Below are 23,470 nucleotides of genomic sequence, written 5' to 3' on the forward strand. Positions count from 1 at the left end.
AAAGAAAGAAAGAAAGAAAGAAAGAAAGAAAGAAAGAAAGAAAAGACCAGTACCTACTTCACAGGGTTGTCGTGAGGGTTGAATAAGAATGTGTGGAGATAAGCACTGAGCAGAGGATTTTCCACAGAGTAAGCATGTAACAAGTACTGGCTTGTTTTAAATTTTTAGTGCTCTTCATGCCCAAGGCTTGCCAATAGTTTGTTAAATACATACATACATACATACACACTTACTTACTAAAGCAGATGGGTGATATTTTAATTCTATTACTGTTTCTGTCCTGGATGTTTGAACTTTAGATAAAGAAGTAGAAAATCATGCATTCATTGAACAGACCCAATATAGCCAAATGTGTCAAAGATTTCATCTTCATTGATATTTAATAAATAAAAGTAAATGAAATGAAATTCTTATTTCCAAAGGAGAAATTGATGATAAAATTTCTTACTGATTTGTGAAATTAATAAATGAACACAATTCATTGCTTATTCTAATTAAAAATCTGTCCCATTGTTTTCTTTGCCTGTTCTCTTGAACCCAATCCAATGTCTTTCACCCCAACACCCACAAAGATTGCTCTTATCAAGGTCACTAAAGACCTCCATGTCATGAAATTCCATGGTCAGTTTTCAAATGATTAACCTTGTTTGCAACATTTGTCTTTCTACCTTAAAATACTTTCTCCATGTGGCTTCCAGGACATCAGATTTCCCTATTTGATTTCTGCCCCTCTGAACATTCCTTTGCAATCTCTTTATCTGATTCTTCCTCATTTACTCAATTTCTCAATGTTACAGAGCCCATGGACTTAATTTTTGTACCTCTTCTTTCATAAATAATGCATTCCTTTGTTGATCTCATCAAGTCTCAAGCATGTAAATGTCATACATTTATAATATCATAAAATTATATCTGTAGCTCAGACTATTCCTTGGAACTCTAGACTTATGTACCAACTTTCTACTTAACGCACTCACTTCCAATTCCAATACATGGCTTAAAATTAACGTGTCCAAAACTGAGACTCGGATAATGACTACAAAACTTGCTTTAAAAAAAAAATTCCACAATGTAGTTAATGGAAATCTCCATTCTCCTAATTGCACAGGTCAAAAATTTAGTTGTCTTCTCCCAATAATAAAAATTCAAATTAATACTACACTGAGATACTGTCAAGTTTGGCAAAAATTCAAAAGGTGACAACATTCTTTCTATTGTGACTAGGGAATGGCTGTCAGAAGATAGGCACTTTCATACACTGCTTGTGGGCATGCAAAATAGTATTACTCCTCTGAAGGCTCTTTTGGCAATATTTAACAAAACTACATTTGCATTTACCTTTTGATTAGCAATCCTACTTTTAGGAATTTTCTGTATTTTCCTCCACAAATAAGGAAATACGGTGGCGCCTGGGTGGCTCAGTCGGTTAAGCTTATGACTTCGGCTCAGGTCATGATTTCGTGGTCTGTGAGTGCAACCCCCCATGGGGCTCTGAGCTGACGGCGCAGAGCCTGGAGCCTGCTTCGGTTTCTGTGTCTCCCTCTCTTTCTGCCCCTCCCCTGCTCGTGCTCTGTCTCTCTCTCAAAAATAAACATTAAAAAACTTAAATAAGGAAATATGTATGCACAAGGTTTTTCATAGCAGCATTTTTATTATTGCGAAATATTATAAAGAACTTAGAGGCTCGTACCTAGAAAATAATTAAGTGAACTATGTTTCATACATCCATGCTCACAGATCTATAGAAGAAGAGGGAGGATCCTTATGAATGAATAGGGAATAATTTCTAGTATATATTATTAAGTGAGAAAGCAGTGTACAGAGATAGAAGTGTAATTTACTGTCTCTTAGAAAAAAGTAGAGAAAGATGCACACGTGTACCTGTTTATTTTTGTAAAAAGAAATACAGCGATGATAACTAAGTAATAATGTAATTAGCTAATTGGTAGATGGGAATCAGATGGCAGGAAGTAACACCTCTTTGGGAATAGCTCTTTGTGGGATCAATCTGATGTTTTACAATTAAAAAATAAATTAATAAAAACTAAAGAGAGAAATATAAAATTGAATACTAATAGAAACACATAAAACAAATAGCACAAAAAATAGAATATATAACCACATAGGGAAAAACTATACTAATCCAAAAAATATCTGTACACATTGATTATATACTGTCAGTCTAAAGACAATGAAAATTGCGAAGACATGTTCAACTTAGTAGAATTCGTCTTCATAGCAGTATAGATGTGGCAATACTCAAACTGTTTTGTTGTGTATATCGTGAAATTGATGATACATCAACATTTTCAGATCCAAATTCTTACTATGGGAGAAGGAAAATATAAATTGGGAATGTGGGAAGGCAAGAAAGAAGCTTATAGCTGGAATTGGAATTAGAAATCTCAGGTATACATGGAATTTTAAGAAGTAATAATTATCTATTTTCTGTCCACAGAAATGGCCCAGTATCAATGAGTATAGTGTCCAGTTCTTGGTTTCTAAATACCCCTCTGCATTAACAGGAATCAGAAATCCCAGTTCTAGAATTTGATGGCTGATTCCAGGTCAAGGGCAGGGAAAGTGCTAGTGAGTTAATGGAAAGCTTTGCCTTCTAGAATCAGATCACTTCTCCCCTCCCTCACCACTTGGATGATTAGAATAGGCTTTTGGTTTGTTTCCCTGCTTCCATTCTTGCCCCATGCATTCTATTCTAAATAAATAGTAGAACGTAGAAATAGTAGAAGGTAGAAATAGCATCATATGAAAATGTAAGTCCAATCCTGTCAATCCTAAATCTCCCAGTGCCTTTCCATCTCTCTCAGAGTAAAAACTGCATCTTTGAAGATTTCTAAATCCACACAGAATCAGGTCCTCTATTGTCTCTCCTTTTCACTTCCAGACCTAGTGACCACACTGTTGCTTCTCAAACTCGCCAAGAGCACTTTTTAACTCAGGAACTTTGCACATTTTGTTCCCATTAATATAGGATGCTCTTCCTCCAGATATTTATAAGGCTCTTGCCCTCACTCCCATCTTTTCTTTACTCAGCTATCATTTTCTTTTATTTTTTTAAGTTTATTTATTTATTTTGAGAGAGAAAGAGAGAGAGCGCAAGTGGGGCAAGGCAGAGAGAGAGGGAGAGAGAATCGTAAGCAGGCTCCACTCTGTCAACACAGAACCTTACTTGGGGTTGGATCTAACAAACGATGAGATCATGACCTGAGTGGAAAATAGGAGTCAGATGTGTAACCAACTGAGCCACCCAGGTGCCCCTCAACTATCATTTTCTCAATGAGGTCTTTTTGGTCACTCAAAATCACTAACCCCTAAGTCACCCTTTCCTGTTCCCCTTCTCCATTTTTTTTTCTTTTTCTTTGGTATCACTTTCTGTTTTAATCATCTTTATTTTCTGTCTATCCCACTACAGTGCACATTCCACATATCTGTTTTGTTTATTGCTGTGTTCCCAGAGCTTAGAATCATGCTAGGTACATTAGAGAAACTCAAATACTTCTTTACTTAAGTAAGCTACAGAGTAACCAAACCTACCCAAAAAGTCAAAAGAACAAATGGTATATATAGTATAGTATATAAATATAGTATATTATATAATATGCATTATATAATACCACATGTATAAATATATTGAAACAAAATGTGTTCATAAGTTTGCATAAGGGAGATATAACATGGATAGAATGATAATGGAGGGCTAAAAATCGAGCTGGAGCTTGACTAACAGGAACTGGAAAACAAAAAGAGTATTTATGGAAGCACTTGATGGAGGAGTCACTGTTTATTTCCCAGAAAAATAATAAATTATTTTGAACATGTGATTCTTCAAAACATGAGATTTAAAATAGATCAAGGGGTGCCTGGGTGGCTCAGTCAGTTGAGCATCCAACTCTTAAGCTCGGCTCAGATCATGATTTCACCTCTCTCTCAAAATAAATAAATAAACTTAAATTTTTTAAAAATTATTTTTATTTTGGGATGAGCACTGGGTGTTGTATGGAACCTAATATGACAGTAAATTTCATATATTAAAAAATAAATTAAAAAAATTATTTTTAATGTTTATTTGTTTTTGAGACACACACACACACACACACACACACACACACACACAGAGTGCCAGTGGGGGAGGGGCAGAGAGAGAGGGAGACACAGAATCGGAAGCAGGCTCCAGGTTCTGAGTTGGCAGCACAGAGCCCGATGCGGGGTTCCAACTCACCAACCAGTGAGATCATGACCTGAGCCAAAGTCTGAGGCTTAACTGACTTAGGTACCCCTAAAAATTTTTTTAAAACTACAACAGATTGAAAATTATTCTATCAATACCCCTTTCATACTTGAATCTTCCAAACCACCATTACTATGTCTTGTGAGAAAATAAACAAAAAACAAGGGAAAACAGGCAAGAGTCACTCAGGTTAAGGATACTGAGCAGTCACTGCTTTATTTAAGTATCCAACCTAGAAAATTAAAGAAACATTCCTAATACCATAAGTATCTCTACTCTAGTTTATGAATTATGTCATTTTCTGATATCATGTCACATTTTTTTTTCCTCTTCATGGGTCTGATCAATTAATTCTTTTAAAATTCAGAACCTGGGTGAAAAATCAGGAAAGCATCCTACTACCTCCTCTGCACTTCCATAGGATTTTAAATAAGTAATCTGGGAGACCCTTGGCAAAATACCCTTCGAAGAATCGGAGAACACTGTATAGCACTCACTAGGCAATCAATGTTTTTTTCCTCTTTCAAGAAAAAAATGAATGTGATGAAGCATAACTGCTGTATACTATTCATAAGAAAGTTATACCAACATGTGTATGTTCACCAAACAAATTACAAATTGAAGAAAATGCTTACAAAATTCTGAGAAAAACTCCCTTTGTTCAGAAAGTGCCCTTGTTTACTATTTAATAAACAGAGAGAACTCCTGGTTAAATCTCACCCAGAGGCTGTTATGATGGGATGAGTTATCATGATAGTCTATTATTTACGTCCTAGAAGAGATAAAAACAGGACATTTTTGCACCTATCCAGAAGCCATCCAGTCATGCACACAGAGCTTGTCTGAGATTGTGAACAAACACCTCTGTCTCACCTCTCTACCTCCAAGTGAACTCTGTCAGTGAGGAATCTAGAACTGCTCAGACACATAAAGAAAATCTGCCCTCTGTCAGATTGCTGAAAATCAATGGTTGATATCTGAAGTTGCTTAACATTGTCTGAGATAAAGAATGAGTATACAGTATACTAATGTTTTATTTGGCTTCTTTTTTTAGTGTCCTAAAACATTCAGTTTTGGGGGGATTTTTTTGTTTTGGTTTGGTTTTTTGTTTTGTTTTGTTTTTATGAAGAATCAGAGTGGGACCTTCTCCAGAGAAAGAAGTCATCTCTAATTTGGTCAGTTCTAACATAATGCAAAATTGCATCATTATTATTAATCATATTACTTTGCATTGTAATTATTTGGCTACTAAATCTCTTTTTCCACCAGCCTGTAACCAACTCAAAAAGAATTCTATTCTAATGGATCTCCATGCTGTGTTTGATCCAATACTTAGTACATGGGTAGCACACAATATAAACTTCTTAAAAGGATATGCAAAGTGAAGTTCATTAAATCTGTGAATGACATAAAGCTAGACAAGTGGACAGTTCATGCACTGAATTACAAAATGAATAATTCAAATTATTATTGAAAACAGTCTAAAATCTAGTAGATGATGTCTTCAAATCTTCTATGGAGATGTTTTAATAATGTACCCAGGGGCCCCTGGGTGGGTCAGTCAATTAACTGTCTGACTTTGGCTCAGATCATGATCTCGTGGTTTGTGAGCTCGAGCCCCACATTGGGCTCTGCACTGGTGGTGCAGAGCCTGCTTGGGATTCTCTCTCTCTCCCTCTCTCTCTCTGCCCCTTCCCCAGTTATACGCTCTCTCAAAATAAATAAATAAACTTAAAAAAATGTACCCAAATACAGGCCAAAAGACTAAACTGCAATTCATTAAGAAAACTCTCATGGGATTTTATTCACAACAAACTCACAATAAGCCAGTGTGAAATGGCCTCTTAGGGAGTTAATGCAGGACAAGGCTGGTGCCCCAGGTGCCCCAGGACCACATCCTCGTCTCCAGAACCTGCACATCAGGCCACAAGAAACCCTCCCCATGTTTTAACAGGAAAAGAACATTTAAAAAATAAATGTTCTTCACAATAAGAAACCCTTCACAATAAGCCAATGTGAAATGGCCTCTTAGGGAGTTAATGCAGGACAAGGCTGGTGCCCCTGGTGCCCCAGGACCACATCCTCGTCTCCAGAACCTGCACATCAGGCCACAAGAAACCCTCCCCATGTTTTAACAGGAAAAGAACATTTAAAAAAAATGTTTTAATGTTTATTTATTTTCGAGAAAGAGAGAGAGAGAGAGAGAGAGAGAGAGAGCGAGCACAATTGGGAGAGGGGCAGAGAGAGAGGGAGATACAGAATCCGAAGCAGGGCTCCAGGCTCCTAGCTGTCAGCACAGACCCCGACGTGGGGTTCGAACTCACAAACTGTGAGATCATGACCTGAGCTGAAGTTGGATGCTTAACTGACTGACCCACCCAGGCGCCCCAGGAAAAGAACATTTTTAGCTCTATAAAGGAAGAGACTTGCTATTGAAACAAATCTACCTATGACATAGAAGCAAAGGGCAAAGAATATACAGAGGAACTGCAGAAAGTCCCAGAGGGAAGCAAAAACGGAGAGGGCTGCAACAATTTAAAAATAGAAACAAGCCCCGTCTGCTCAGAAAATCACTGCCTCCTGATGGAGCTAGAACGTCTCTGAAAAGCAACATTCTGAAATCTTCCAAGGGTTGTCAGCATTAGAGAATGGCCTGTGAAGACCGAAAGAATTAAAGATTAATTACAAAAATATATTTTAGAAAGCTGGGCAAGCAAATGATGACATAGAACCAGTAAAATAAGCCTCTGTCAAATCTCTGGAGGGGGTTGAGCTGTACTTGAGTTAAACCATTAAAAGAAACACCTTCCTGGAAAGAAGACTTGCTGTGGAGAAGAATCTCCTGGGATCTGTTCAGCAGATGAAAGATGAAGCTAAGGATTTGCAGCAGAAATTAACAGAACAGTGGAAGCAAGAGAAACCCAGAACTCCCATTCCTAGCTCAGCAGAAACTAAGAGGTTGGACATGGCCATCCAAGTCCAAAGCAACGGCTCCAGAGAGCTCATTGAGGAGGATCTGGCTCTGGTCTAAACATCTTGAGGAAATCAGGGTGACCGGTGCATCATCTAACGCGTCCCCCACCCCCCAAAGCCTGTAGCCTCAATGTCCTCACTTAATCTCAAATGAATTTACTGTTGTAAACAGGACATCCTGACAGACCTCACAGATCAAACTAGGCAAGTATTCTGGTGTTACAATGGGAGACCAGGGACAGAAATGACAGTGACCGATAATCCATGTACTTTTGAACCATGAAGCTTTGGGAAATTCTTGGAATTTGGGATGCTGCCGTTAAGAATTTCCTCACCATCACTGCCATCACCACAGAATATAGTCAAGAGGTTGCTTTAAGAAAACCAGAAAGCCCTTGATTGGTCTGCCCATTCGATTAGTTCATGCATGTCCTTTTATCACTTAGCTCTCAATCAGTTAGAGTTGCAGACGGTCATCCATGTCTGCTAGAACAAAACCTTCAATACTTTATGACATTAAGGATTAACATTTTAAACTATTTACAGAATTCAAGTGTCAATCAAGCAGATTATTTTTTTCTAAAATGCACCTCAGTGCCTACCTACAGATTGGGCTATTGGAGGTGTGCTAGTCTCCAACTTCTGGTTGAAGTTGAAGGTAAATTTCATCCTAAAGAAGTCCTACAAAGGTAGTTTATTCTGTATTGGCTTCCTGAACATTAGACTATCTGACTGTGTGTTGTTTTTGGCCATTTTCTGGCCTCTAGAGGAGCCTCTATCAGGGCAGACCGGCCTTAGTAACATGGCACTGGTAATAGGGCTTTATTCAAAACCTTATTGAATTGATAGAGACATCCTTTAGAGAAGATTCACATAGGAAGATTGTTGCTGGAGGCTAATTTTTCAAGAAGTAAAATAATACTGGGTATCAAATAATCTAGAGTTGATAAACTGATCATTGTTTGTTATAAATGGATGTTTAGACCGAAGAAGAACACACTAATTTCAGGGCATTATTTTCAGGTTAATAACTTTCTACTTTCACTACTAAGTTATTTTTTAGAAAAAAAACAAAATGTACCTTTGAGTTGAAATTATAACTTTTATGTATGTTTGATATCCAGTAGAAGAAATAAGGCAAAGTATTTGGCTTCTTAACCAAAGAAATTTTCTTAATCTGCATCAGAAAGACAGGCTTTTATTTTTTGAACAACAGCAACAACAACAACCACAACAACAACAAAAAAGCAAGGGAAAGTAATGTTCAATTTGTTTCCAGCTGAGTGCTAACGCCGTGATGATGTTTAATAGTGCAATACATATTTATATTTTGATGTTGTCTCACATGGCAGTAAAAAGCTGTTTTGGCTTCTGTTTGTTTTCACTTAACAATATGAAAGTCACTAATATGAAAAATCAATTACCTTTAAAACTTTTCCCATTCAAGTAGGCTTTTTGGTAATATATTCTGAAGAAGTGTATATACTGGTAAAGGTATTTTAACATTTGATCATTTAATTGAGCCTTCTAAGTTTCCATTATAGAGAGTAACATTCCATATTTCCCTTCTCTCAAATCTATCTTATTCCCCAGAGTTGCTATGTGGAATAAAGTTTGTTTTGAATGCTAGGAAAAAAAAAAAAAAAACTCATACAAGCTTATAGGACTAAAGTAAGCAGGGCAGATTATCTATTTGTGATTGTTGTTCTATCTTTACGTTCTGAAGAAATGAAAGATTCTAAGGAAAAATCCCAAATCCATAGTATGGCTTCCAAACAGGGCCAGGATGAGGGTGAGGCCAGAGAAACACCAAAGGTGCAAAATTTAAGAAGATGGTCATTCTCAAGGTCATGTGAAGAGGGCTTTCATGATCTGATCTCTTCCAGTGCTCTTTCAATGTCCACGCCTTGCATCCTGTACCCCAGGTCTACTAAAACCGTGACCGGTTTTTAAATGTGTCAGGCTCATGATAGTCTCTCTTTTAGAAGTGATCTAAAAGAGTTTCTGAAAGAGTTTCTAATTATCCCTCTTTGTCCATCTAAAATTGCTCTCCCTATAGCTGTCCAATATGGGAACGATTTCTGGAAAACCCTTCAACCACATGAAATTCAACTGAGTCCTTATTCCCTTAGTATAATATTTATCACACTGTATGCATATGTTTCTTTTTCAAATCTAATTTACTGAAGAATAGTTTGCATTAAATAAGAGCCACCTATACCATGCTAAGCAAACATAGTACATCTCTCCATTGATTTAGGTATTTCATTTCTCTGAACAATTTGAGTATACAATTCTTATATATATTTAACTTCATTCCTAGGTATTTCATGCTTTTGATGCCAATTTGACATCAACACATTTACATAGTAATTTAATTTAATTTTTAATTATTCCCTGCTAGTATAAAGAAATACAGTTGGCTTTTCTATATTGATTTTGTATTTCGTGATCTTGCTAAATTCACTTTTAGTTCTAGTAGCTTTCTTGTAGATTCTTAGGATCTTCTAATCATGTTATATGCAGATAAAGACACGTTGACCTCTTCCTTTCCAGTTATATATCCCTTATTTCTTTTACTTATCTTATTGCCCTGACTATGCCTCTAATAAATGGTGAAGGGCACTGTTGAGAGTGGGATAATTGATCTTTTCCCCAAATTTAGAGCCATTAAATATGATCTTAGATGGAGGGTTTTATAGATGCTCTTTTCAGTTTAAGGAGGTTACTACACATTCTTGCTATCTTGAAAGCTTTTATCATGATTTTATATTGTTTTGTCAAATCCTTTTTCTGCATCTATTGAGATTGTCATAAAGTTTTTCTCTATATTTTACTAATACAGTAAATATATTGATTGATTTTCAAATTATAAATCAATTTTGTGCTCCAGAGATACATCTCATTTGGCCATGGTATGATATACCAATTATATATTACTGGATTTGATTTTTTCTGTTTTATAAAGAATTTTGGTATTTATTTTGCTAAGAGAATTCATCTGTAGTTTTATATTCTGTAACACTATAATTTTATAATGTTAACACCATAAAATGAATTTTTGACATGTTCCTTTTTGTATTTTGTGAGTTTGTGAATGCTGAACATTATACTTTTCTTAAAGGTTTGTCTAGGATTCACAAGTGAAGTTATTTTTCTTCAGGGGAAAGTATTTAATATAATTAATTCAATTTATTTATTAGGTATATGGCTATGAAAATTGGGGGGCAGTTTTTATAATATGTGCCTTGCAAGGAGTTTATCTACTTATCTACTTTAGTACCAAATTTATTGGCATATTATTCATATCATAATGTTCCCTCATTATCCTCCTAATGTCTATAGAATCTATAGAGATATCCTTTTTTCATTATTGATATTGGTAATTTGTATCATTTTCTTTCTTCCCATTCAACTTAGCTTGAGTGTTTTCAAATTTATTGATATTGTCAAAGAAAAATCTTTTGATTTCATTGGTTTTCCATATTTTTCCTTTTTTTTCTTTCATTGTTTTCTGTTTTTATTATTGCCTCCTACTCAATACCTCTACTTTTTTTACTATTTTTAATTAATTTATTTGTTTGCTTGTTTATTTATTGATTTAGGTTACTTGTACTATTATCACTTACCTTAAGTTAATTTGTTTTTCATTTGGTAGCATATGAGTGAACCTAAATACTATATTTTAGGCATATTTTATTATTTTTTAAAATAAGATTTTAGAGCTATAAATTTCCTTCTATGTAACACTTCAGTTGCATCACCCAAATTTTGATATATTGTGTTTCCAATGTCATACAGTAAAAAAATTTCTAAATCTTTATGTAATTTCTACTAGACCTATGGGTGTTTTGACCTATTAGGTCAAGTTGGTTAATATCTATTGATTTGTGTATTTGTTCTATCAGTACCAAGAAAGGACTGTGGAGATTTACATATATAATTGTTGACTTATCTATGTATCTTCCAGTTTTATCAATTTTTGTTTCATATATATTAGACTATTTGATATTATCTCATACATAACTAAGATCTTTCATTTCCTTTTCAGCTTTTTTCTCGATGTATTTCAGTTTGGATAGTTTCTACTAATATATCTTCAAGATCATTGAACTTTTCTTCTGCAGTTTCCAATCTGTTGTTAATACCACCCATTTAAAATTTTCATTTCATATACTGCATATTCAACTCTAAAATAACCAGTTCGTATAGTATATGAACATGTATATGTATATATGTATACATATATACATATATACATGTGTGTATGTGTATATATGTGTGTGTGTATATATACATATATATATCTCCACATTGTTGCTTCATTACATTTATGTTTTTCTTTAAATCCTTCAGCACACTTATAATCATTGTTTTAAAGTCATTGACAATTCTATAATCTTTGTCATTTCTGGGTCTTTCTCTATTAACTAATTTTTCTCCTTGTGATGGGCCACATTTTCCTGCTTCTCATATTGTTAATTGAATTTTAGACAGCATAAAACTTACATTGTTGGTTGTTTTAATGATTTTGTGTAAAGAATGTTGAACTTTGTTCTACCAGGCAATCAAGTAACTTGTGAGTTGGCTTAATTTTTTAGGGATCTGTTTATAAGCTTTGCTGGGGTAAGTCTAAAGTAGATTTTTTCTAAGCCATTCTGCATATGTAGTAAGTGTGCTGTGTGTTCAGTGACATTTGTCCACTTTACCTGATTGAGACTCAACTATCTCACAATAATGTGAGCTCTGGTTATAACTCAGTGATAGTTTTTCTTTGTTCTACTTTATGAAGTATAACCCTATATATGTGCAGTTTGTAGTCAGTCAAAAACTCAAATAAGTCTCCACATACGTTATCTAGGACTCTTTTTTGTAGATTACAGATTTCAGCCACCTTAGCCTCCTCAAACTCTGATCTCTGTCTTGTCTGGGTTCCCCTTTCTCTACCATGGTCCTGTGAGTGCCTTAAAAGAGAATCTATTCCTTGTCTTTTTCAGCTTCTAGAAGCTTACCACATGCCCTAGTTTATCCCGTAGCCACATTCCTTAGCAAATTCCTTTGCTCAGGGCCACATTAATCCAATCTCTGCTTCTGTTATCACATCACAGTCCTCATAGGCTGATCCCCCTATCTTCCTCTTATGAGGACACTATATTTGCATTGGATCCACCCAAATCCAATGGATGTATCCAGGATAATCCAGGATAATCTCCCAATCTCAAGAATTTTAGTCATGTGTGCCATATAAAGTAATATATTCACAGGTTCTGACAGTTAAGTCTTTGATATCTTTAGGAGGCTATTATTCATCCTATCACGTATGGCAATTTGTGTAACAATTACAAAGAATACATTTACATGAAGATTTTGGATTTTTGAATTAAACAGGAAGGAAGGGATTTTATTAATTGTCCATGGGAGTGAGTTAACAGATGGATAGGCCAGTGTAGTAGTGATGACTCTCCAGAGAAATAGAACCAATAGGATGCAGAAAGGTAGAGACTTGAGATTTCTTTTACAAAGTTAGCCCATGTGACTGTGAGGGTTGGCAAGTCTGAAAAATCTCCAGGGCAGGCCAACAGACTGGATATTCTGGCAAGAGTACATGTTTCAGTTTTGACACAAAGGCAGTCTGGAGGAGGAATTCCTTCCTCCTCTGGGGATCTCAGTCTTTTTTTCTTAAAACTTCTAACTGATTGGTAGAGGCCCTCTTACTGCTCAAAGCCTGCCGATTTAAGAGGCGCCTGGGCGGCTCAGTCAGTTAAATGTCCGACTTTGGCTCAGGTCATGATCTCGCAGTTTGTGAGTTCGAGCCCCACATCAGGCTCTGTGCTGACAGCCTGGAGTCTGGAGCCTGCTTCAAATTCTGTGTCTCCCTCTCTCTCTGCCCCTCCCCCACTCACATTCTGCATCTCTCTCTCGAAAATAAACATTAAAAAAAAAAAGTCTGCTGATTTAAGTGTTCACATCTAAAAAATACTTTTACAGCAACATCTAGACTGGTGTTTGGCCAAATAGCTGGGCATCATAGACTGGCCATGTTGACAGTTAAAAATTAACAATCACATATAGCATAGTGTCCATGCTTCCACCAAGTCACCTGTGCAGAGGATTTGTTATAGGCAGAATAGAGTATGGCTCCGGCATTGGGGGTCCGAAGTGAATATGAAATCATTCTGGCACCTCAGCATTTGGAGGCTTTGAGAACATTAAACTTAAATCTTGGTGTGGGCTTTCAAATTCTTATGTTAAAAAGAGCTTTTTCAAGTAGTTTATCTAGCAGAAAATATCAATGAGAAGGAGCCCATGCATGAGATAAGCCAGGGCTGAATGGCTGATTCCTGAACACAAGAGAAACCCACTCCCTGAGAACTTTGGTATCCTAAGAGAGATTTGCAAGTTCCTGGGTATCCTTTGAAATTAGAACAAATTACGTCAAAGTTTATACTGTTAATCTTAAAATGATCCCATCTATCTTTTTTTCAAGTTTTATTTTTATTTTTGACAGAGAGAGAGAGAGAGTATGTGTGTGTGTGTGTGTGTGTGTGAGTGTGAGCTAGGGAGAGGCAGAGAGAGAGGGAGACACAGAATCGGAAGCAGGCTCCAGGCTCTGAGCTGTCAGCACACAGCCTGATGTGAACTTGAACTCACAAACCATGAGATCATGCCCTGGGCCGAAGTCAGACGCTTAACCAACTGAGCCACCCAGGCGCCCCTGATCCAATCTATATCTTAAAGGGGGAAACACCCAGGAAAATTCAAGTTACAGTTATCTGTGCTTCCACTAAGCAGAAAGTTTCAATAGTCAGTCAGCAAATAAGTAGGAAGAGAATTGGGTAAGAAAGAAGAAAACAAAAATAATGAAACTCCTAAATAGGGAGAAATTTGTAAGTAATGTGTATTACCTACAGCATTCAGGTCTCCTCTCATATTTCCCCACTCCCCACTAATTCAGTCCCACAAGCTATTGGGAAACACAGAAAATGACACCATATACAAAACAACATAGTATTAGAGCTCTTGGACTTAAATATGAGGAAATTAATACTCGCTGTCAAATTCTAACACATCAGTATGTTTGGTTGCAAAGGATGTTGGATGGATTCTAGCTTTTCTCTCCCACTGTGCAACAGACACTACACAACCATTGTAGAGACCAGTGACTTCACATGCATGCCATTTTTATGGCTTCTTTGCAAATAATGACAGGTGTTTTGTTGTTAAACACAATAAAATAAATCAGCTACATATGCTGATTTACACACATATACACACATACTACATTATGGGTGTGCACTCACACCCTAACCAGAAAACACCATTCTAAAATAATGATAATGATAATAATAATAATAATAATAATAATAATAGCTATCATTTTCATAAGGTTGTCACCCAAAACAGTTTTGAGTAGATAAGCTGATGGGCTTTTTAAGGGAGAAACTGCAAAGAAAAAAAGTGATCTTAACATCTATATTCTTGAGGACTATACAAATTCAAGAGACTGGAGAAATAAAGAAAGCAAGGGGAAGAGGCTAGACAGGAAGAGAACCTGGAAAGTAAATATAAACAAGGATAGGAAAGGAGAGAGCTTCAAGAAACTCAAGAAGCCAAAGGAAAAAATAGAAAGTGCTAAATGCTGCAGAGAGATAAGGGAGGATGACAAAGAAAAAAAATGGCAGCAGAGATAAAGTAGTGTCCTTGAGACATGCAGGAGAATGATATAACACAGGGGGCAGGGTTATCCTCAGACAAGTCACAGGAGGGAAGAAGTAAAGGAAGTTTGGAAAATCAATTTATGAAGGTGCCAGTGAGGCAGGAAATTGATAGAGAAAGTTGAAAACTTCATACTAGTAACTTGTTTTCTTGATAGAGTTTGAAGAGATTGTTTATAAGTTAATGGCAGGATGATGGGAAGGCAGGTTGAAAATTATTATGAAGATTTGACATCATTCTTATGGTACATAGATTTTAGAGTCCTTAATAGTGCTTAAAATCGCTGATTTTTTTTTTTCTCCTAGTACCTAGAGATCCTGGTGTAGGCACCAAGAAAACTGATCTATAGTTAGTGTTTCACCAGGCCAATATGTTTCACAAGGAAAAGTGTTGGAAATGATAGCTCAAGCACGTGCTCCCAGCCTTTCTAGAAAGAGGAAATAAGCATGTGCAAAGGCTCACAGTGAGAGGAAGTCTTTGTGTTTCAAGTACTGAAAGTCATGGAGCACCCCACTCATGATGAAGCTAAAGAGGAAGATAGGAAAAAGACCAGTCAATAACCTAGAGAATGTTCATCATAATCATGAAGATAATAAGCAGAAAGTACCCTGATTGGGTTTGTATATTTGCAAAGGTCATTCTGGCTACAATGGGAAAGGGGTAGAGTGGGTGTCAAAATGAATGGAACGTAGACCAGTTGAGAGGCTATAGCAATTATTTTGGGCTAGAGGTGACTGTGACTTAGAAAAGGTGGTGATGAGAGAAAAGTGGATACTTGGCATATATTTAGAAGCAAAATCAACATTCTTGTTGCTAAATTGAACATCTACGTAACACCCATTTGTTGGAGTGGACAGGTTGCAGATTACTGCATCTGCAAATATGGAATCCATAGTCACATTTATATGGTAACAAAGTACAACCAACAAGCCACAGCATGATTTTTTCTCAACGTTAAGAAGAAATAGAATGCTCATAATGAGGAAAGCTACCCCTGATTTTTGAAATAGGTATCAGAGTGTTATTTGAATTTGACAGCAAAATTCACAGATTATGTAGCTTGCTTTGCTTTGTCATTGAGTCTGCAAGCTAGTGAACAATGTCACCATTTATTCTAGAAGGAATAAGCACCCAACCAAATCAGAGAGCTGAGTAACGGCTCTCAGTAATATTCTCATCAGAACTCATTCTGGCATCAAACTAAGTTCCCCAGACAAATTACCAAGTTTTATACATAAATTTTTTCCTCTCAGCCAAAGCTTTATCCTAACTTACTTTAAATTTCTTGCCTGTTTTTCTTCTCTCCCATAAAACAAATGCCAGTACTTTCACCTCAAAATGCCTTCTCCATTTTATTGTCTTATAACAAATTCTCCTCGGTCTCTGCTAGCATATTTTGTACTGAGAAAGAAGTTGGGGAAAAAAACATCATTAGATTTTAAGCTCTTTAAGAGGACTTTGTCTTCTTTTCTCCAAAATGTCCCCCAAACTTATGATAGTTCCTGGGATATGATCAATGTCTAGTAAATACTTGTTGAATACATAATAAATACATGAATGAATACATGAGTGAGTGGATGAATGAATGAATAAATGAGTGAAGTTAGCTTAAATGACATTTTCTCAGAACAGCCTTCTCCAATCCTCCAGAATAGATCATGCTTCTGAAGGAAACCAGAATACATCACTCCAAAATGCGCCAATTTGGCATATTGATTATTTTGAATCAAAGACACTTAGGAAACAACAGGTTCAAGAAGAACATTCTGACCCTGTTTTTTCTTTCTAAAAGCTGGAGATAAAACTCCTTTTTGAAAGGTCCTTTCCCCATACCAAAAGGAAGACATTCTTATCACAGGGAATTTGGGGTTTAGAAATATGTACAAACGAACCTTGTTAAACTCACCCTCGTTTTCTTACTTACTTCCTCACCATTTACCACCCCTGGCTCAAATACTTGTCAATTCTTAATAAATTTATCATTCTTTCATCTAAAAGGTATAAAAGCTTCCTGCTCCAGTCATTTCTCTGGATCTTCATTCTCTTATGAAGGCTACCATGCACATGTAATGATTTAACAAAAATTTTCATGCTTTTCTCCTATTCATTCTTTGACTCAGCCAGAGACCCAAAAAGGGTAGAGGAGGATTTTCCCTCCCCCAATTTCCCTATCGATCACTCTTTTTAAATCCCCACTCTTCTGCTTCATGGCACTGTTCACAATTGTAATTAAGCAAGGAAGTGGGTAATTGGCTATTTAACTTCCATTCTCTAGCATACTCTAAGCCCCATGAGAGCAGAGATCATGCTATCTTATTCACTTCTATCTCTCTGGTGCCTAGCACCCTGCCTGGCACACAGAGGTAGGGCAATGCATATTGTTTGCCAAATGATAAATGAAATAATCAAGAGATATGAACACGCCTAGATAAGGGAAGGAATTTGCAGCTTCAGACTTACCCGGATTTTGCAGTTGAGGGAATGGAGGCCCAGAAAAGTTAAGTGACTTGCTCACTGTTTCATAGCTAATAAGTAGTCAGGGCTGCATTTCAATCCCAGTTCTCTCCAACTCCATAGCTTGTGCTTTGAAATGGAAACACTGTGCCATGCTGCACCATTTAAGCAATGATAGATTCATTTAAAGCACCAGAGATCACATTTTAGTAAGAAAAAGAGTTTGTAGTATGAGATGAATCAATCAGCCATATGGAAGGAAGAAAAAAAGAACAGGCTGAAAGCTTCCTTTCACTTTGTACAATATGAATTGTCACAGGAATCAAATTTGGCACATACTGTAAAGCAGAGAAAAAAATTATCCCACATTGGATGTAAAATGTGACTTGCATTTTGCCTGTGATTTTGAAACCCTGAAGAGGATACCAAAAGACTTGTGGAGTTGAGGGCATGATGTTTTGATGATAAGCTTTTTATGCACTTATCCCCAGGCAGCGAGGTGAGGACCTGAAAAATTAAAGCTGACCTCAGACATAATGAATACATTAAACGATGAAGCGGCTGGTCAGGGTCAGGCAGCCTTCTTGAAGCAGAGTGGATGTGTCTCAGGACTTCGAGTCTCCAGACGGAGGGAGGGCAAGGAAATGGCCTATCGGGCCATAAAACATTTACATCTGTTCCTCTCCTGCCACTTCTCTTTGAGGTTGTTTCCTTTGCCTTCAGCAACATTCTAGGTTCACAACCATATTCTTCTGCCTACTAATTGGAACAGAGGACTAACAGCCATGATCAAGTCTCCACTTGGAACCGGCATCTAATTCTAACAATATCAAGTAGATAATGGAGTTTATGGAGCACTAATTATTAACTCTGTCTCACCTGCCACATTTGGGTTCCACAGACTGTCGTTTCCCATATGGCTCTGTGGTACAATGTTTACCACTCTAGAATCTCAAGTCCCAACCTTTCTAATAGGTCCTTATCACAGAATTTCAGCATTGGAAGGCATTTCAGGGACCAAGTGAAATGCATAGCACAAGCAGTGCTCTTTAAAACACCTATCTTAAAGACTCATGTCCAGCCTGTATTGCAACACTTTGATGGGGAAACACTGCCTCACGAGGCAGCTTCACTCTGCTGTTGAACAGATCAAATCATTAGAAAAATCTTTCATTATTAAACCAAAATGGGCTTTCTTGTAACTCCCACTCCTGTAGCTTCCTCTGCTCTCCAGATTTTCCAAAACCCTTTATCTACATTGTAGGCCATGCTGCAAAAAATAGGGTCCATGGACAATAGCTCTGAAATCTTACAAACTTGGACTCAAATGCTAATTCTGGAACTTAGTCATCATTTATTCTTCTTCAAATCCAATTTCTTCCCCTATGTAATGCAGGTAACACCTCATGGAACTTCTGTGAGAATTACAAGAGTGAGATGCTGCTCAGACCAAGGGGTAGAGTCCAGTGGTGAAGAGCATAGACTCTGGAACCAGCTGGCTTGGTTTGAAACTTGGCCCCAGCACTTAACAGCTGTGTGACCTTGCGCAAGTTACTTGAACTGTCCGGTCTCATTTTCTTCATCTATATAGTATCTAAAAGGAAAATAATATTATCTCCAGCCTGCTTCTATCCAGGAGCGTCATTGTCCACTAGGACCTTAGATCCTTCTACTGAACCCTCTACATTGGGTCCAGAGATAGTGGCCAGCCAAAAGAGCTGAAAAGGCAGACAGGCTCTTAGCCACAACAGTCCAGAGCTGTCACCCACCTCTTCCTCTCACATCCTTTTGGCCAGAACTAGTCTTGTGTCACATCTGAAAAATGAAGCCTAGTGGTTTTCCAGGACAAAGAGGAAGTGGGTTTGAAGAGTATACAGTAATGTCTGCCACATGCTCTAAGAGAGCGCTTAATATATATTGCCCCTTAGGTGTGAGCTATCGTTATCACCATACCATGCAATAATAGCAATTAGAGCAATTATGATTACAAAAGCCCTTGGTATTTAAAATATGATCACACTCACTGGGCTAAGCATTCTTACTTTTTCCAGTGATTGCTCATATTATCATGGTTCAAGGTCTTTCATTTGCCCTTAGACTTCATAAAAAGTCTTTATCCTGGATCCTAAGCAATGCGGAACATATACCTCATAGCTCATGGTGTGCCCACAACACAAGCACAAATCAACTGTCCCCATTTTGAGTTTCTTTATTTTTCTTCATTCCATGTTTTCCCTGAATCTGTGCCTTCCATTTACTTTAACTCAGATGTAGCTTCCAGACATACTATTGATTGAGGATTTTCAAACTGTGAATTTTAACACATGAGTGGGACAAGAAAATTTCAGGAAGTCTAAGCCTGCATTTTTTAGAATAGGATAGAAAAAATATAGAGCTCCTGTTAGGTTTCAGGGAGTCTGTATATGTAGAGCATTTAGAATACTAAATTTTAAAATTGGAGAAAAACTTGAAAAGGAAGAACATTTTCACACGAACTACAGCATAGATGAACCTTGAAGACATTATGTTATGTGAAATAAGCCAGTCACGAAGGACAAATATTGTGATTCCACTTACATGAGGCACCAGAGTAGTCAAATTCATACAGATAGAAAGTGGAATGGTATTTTCCAGGATCTAGGGGATGGGGATGTGGGAGTCACTGTTTAATGAGTACAGAGTTTCAGCTTGGGAAGATGAAAAAAAAATCTAGAGGTGGGTAGTGGTAGTGGTTGCACAGCAATGTGAACGTTTGTAACATTACTAAACTGTACACTTAAAAATGGTTCAAATGGTACATTTTATGTCACATATTGTCATCACAACAAAAACAGAAAAAGATTAGAAAGTATGACTGCCTCACACTTCAGTGAGGTAGGTATTGTTTTGCAAAACATTTATTTCCTATATATGTGTACTTAATCATGAAGTAAATGTATGTCTTCCTGTAGGTCAAGGTTTAAAAAAAGCCACTGTCACAGAAAATAATCATCAAAACAATAATATAAAACATATACGCTATTTTTCCTGGGCAGATTCTCCCTTGTTAAATATAAGTTTCTGAAAATTGCTGCTTTGAAGTCCCAGAAATAGTTGTAGCAGTGTATATAAACACACACACTCACACACACACAACACGCATGTGCACACACATACATGTGCACACACACATATCACCTTTCACTCATTGAAATTACTCCATATTCTTACATCCCTTCCTTGTCTCCTGCTCACTTCTTTCTATCCTTTAAGGGTCAAGTTGAACATTGTTCTTCTGGGAACCCTCCTTCACCCCATACCTGCTCCTGCTTAGAGAAAAACATACTTCTTTATCATAGCCTTTATTATTCTATTTGCAATGCTTGTTTAATTTTCTGTCTCCCTCACTCAGTGATAATCTCTAAGAACAAAGTATTAATCTTGCTCACTGATAAGTCTTTAGGATTTACCACAATGCCTGGCACCTTATTATGGGCTTAATAATTATGAATGAATGAATGAATGAATGATGACTGAATATGGAGATAGAGCTACTTCACTAACGAACTTAAACTCAAACAGTCTCTTTTAGGTAACTCAGATAAATATTGATTTCATTTTTGTCCCTATGTCTTCTTAATCCCCCAAGGTCTACCCTCAAGAGAAGAGGGATAATATAGGTATTTATTTTCTAATTATTTCTATGATCCTTTCTTCCAATATGACAGTGAGGAGCTTAGCATTCAAGACATGTATGCAATGAGATCATTAGAGCAAAGAGAATTTTATCTTAAAGAAAGGAAACACCAAGATTTTGAGAGCTTGTACACATACTGAAGTTGAGTTTCACTTTTGGCTCCATGTTTCGTGGCAGCCACAGAAGTTTGAGATCCATAGGTGAGCCTAAAAACCCATAGACCCCTACAATTTCAGCAGCTCCTTTGAGGGTATTAGTCATTCAACTGCGTCTTTAACAAGTGACAATTTTTCCCAGACTGCAAACACTCACCCATGAAGCCCTGTTGTATTGCTCTGACCTTCAGTATCTTCTCATTGTCTATTCTTGTCTCCAAACGATCAAAAGTGAGAGAGATACATGGTGCTCTGCTTCCATTCATTTGCTGTCAGGTTTCTAGAGAGGAGGCTAAGCTAGCATTTGGGGTCAAGGAGGGAGACTGGAAGCAGGTAGATAAAAGGTCAATTTGCATTTTCTGTTTTTCCCATTTTTAATTAACTCCCAGGCATTTTTTTAAATTCACATTACTTCTACTGGATACTCTAAGGGGGCATAAGAGAATAAACTTTGGATCATTCATTTTCACTGTTGAATAAACCTCTCACGGTTATTTGAAGTGCAATTTGGTTCTCTGATGCCATTCTCCACATCACATTTAGAATCTTCTGCTAATACAGGAAGTTAATTTGCTTTTCCTTCACTCAAGATATTGATACATATTTATGAGAACTGGCTCTTGGACCATCCTGCAGCATATCATCAATAAACAACCAACTATCGACAAGACAGCCATTGAAAGAGAACTTCTCAGAATATATGCCCCTCCTGGAAATTCTGACTTACAATTTAGAGTAGAAATCAAAAACTAATAGTAGCTTTTATAATTGCAAGTGACTATCACATGTTCTCACAGAACCCCAGGACCCCCAAGACCCTGAGGATCAAATGAATTATCCCAACTTTAAAGACCTTTTTCTATCCAGCCTTGCATCTCCATACTCCAGCCTTAAGAGGGTACCACGGTTAGATGTTAAAAATTACTTATTACATAAGTTTTTGAGTACCATGTCCAAGAAAATATAAAAAAGGTGCATTCCTAGGACTTTGTAGGGGTATGTTCTGTTTAGAAAAAATGAGAATGAAGTACAAACAAGGAATCTTTAATTTTACATGCAGAAAGAATAGAAGAGAATCCAAATAAGAACACCATATCCACTGCTCCAAGTGGCTGGTAATATTCTGGGACCCAAGAAGCAACACGTGGGCAAGAGGGGAAGTTTTGGGATCCCAGGACTAGGTAATCAAAGCTGTGCCCGTCAGGACACCTAGAGGTGAGACAGGGACTAACCAGCAACAAGGGTCTCAACAGGAGGCGCAGGGGATGATGTACTTCTCTTTACTCCGCCTGAAATATCTTTCCCTTACACTATTATGATGCTTCTTTATATTCTTCAGTTCTCAGTCAAATGACACTTCCTCAGAAATGACCCCTCTGACCACCCTCTTTTACATACTTGCAGTACCCCAGACATTCTTTTTGTTTTTTTTTAAGATTTTATTTTTAAGTAATCTCTACACTGAATGTGGGGCTCAGACTCACAACCCTGAGACCAAGAATTGCATGCTCCACCGACCAAGCCAGCTGGGTTCCCCAACATTTTTTTATAGACTTTATTGTCAAGTTAGCTAACATACAGTGTATTCAGTGTGCTCTTGGCTTCAGGAAGAGATTCCCATGATTCATCACTTACATACAACACCCAGTGCTCATCCTAACAAGTGCCCTCCTCAGTGCCCATCACCCATTTTCCCCACTTCTCCTCGCCCCCTCCCACTCCCTTCCACCCTCAGTTTGTTCTCTGTATTTAAAAGTCTCTTACGGTTTGCCTCCCTTTCTGTTTGTAACTACATATATATATATAATATATATATATATATATTATATATATATATGTGTGTGTGTGTGTGTGTGTATATGTATGTATGCATATATATATATACACACACATATATATATACATACATACATATATATATATGAAAAAAGAAAAAAGAAGAGAAAGAAAAAAGAATATATTTTCTTTCCCTTCCCCCATAGTCTTTTTTTAAGTTTCTCAACTTCCACATATGAGTGAAAACATATGATGTCTGTCTTTCTCTGACTTACTTATTTCACTTAGCATAATGCCCTCCAGTTCCCTCCACCTTGTTGCAATGGCAAGATTTCATACTTTTTCATTGCCGAGTAGTATTTCTTTGCATATATATAACAGACATTCTTGATGTCATTGTCAGCTGACTTTTTTCATAGTTCTTACACATATTAAATTATTTCATTTTGGATTTCACTTGTTTTTATTTATCTG

The sequence above is a fragment of the Panthera leo genome, chromosome C1 (assembly GCF_018350215.1).
Source record: "Panthera leo isolate Ple1 chromosome C1, P.leo_Ple1_pat1.1, whole genome shotgun sequence".
Classification (NCBI taxonomy): domain Eukaryota; kingdom Metazoa; phylum Chordata; class Mammalia; order Carnivora; family Felidae; genus Panthera; species Panthera leo.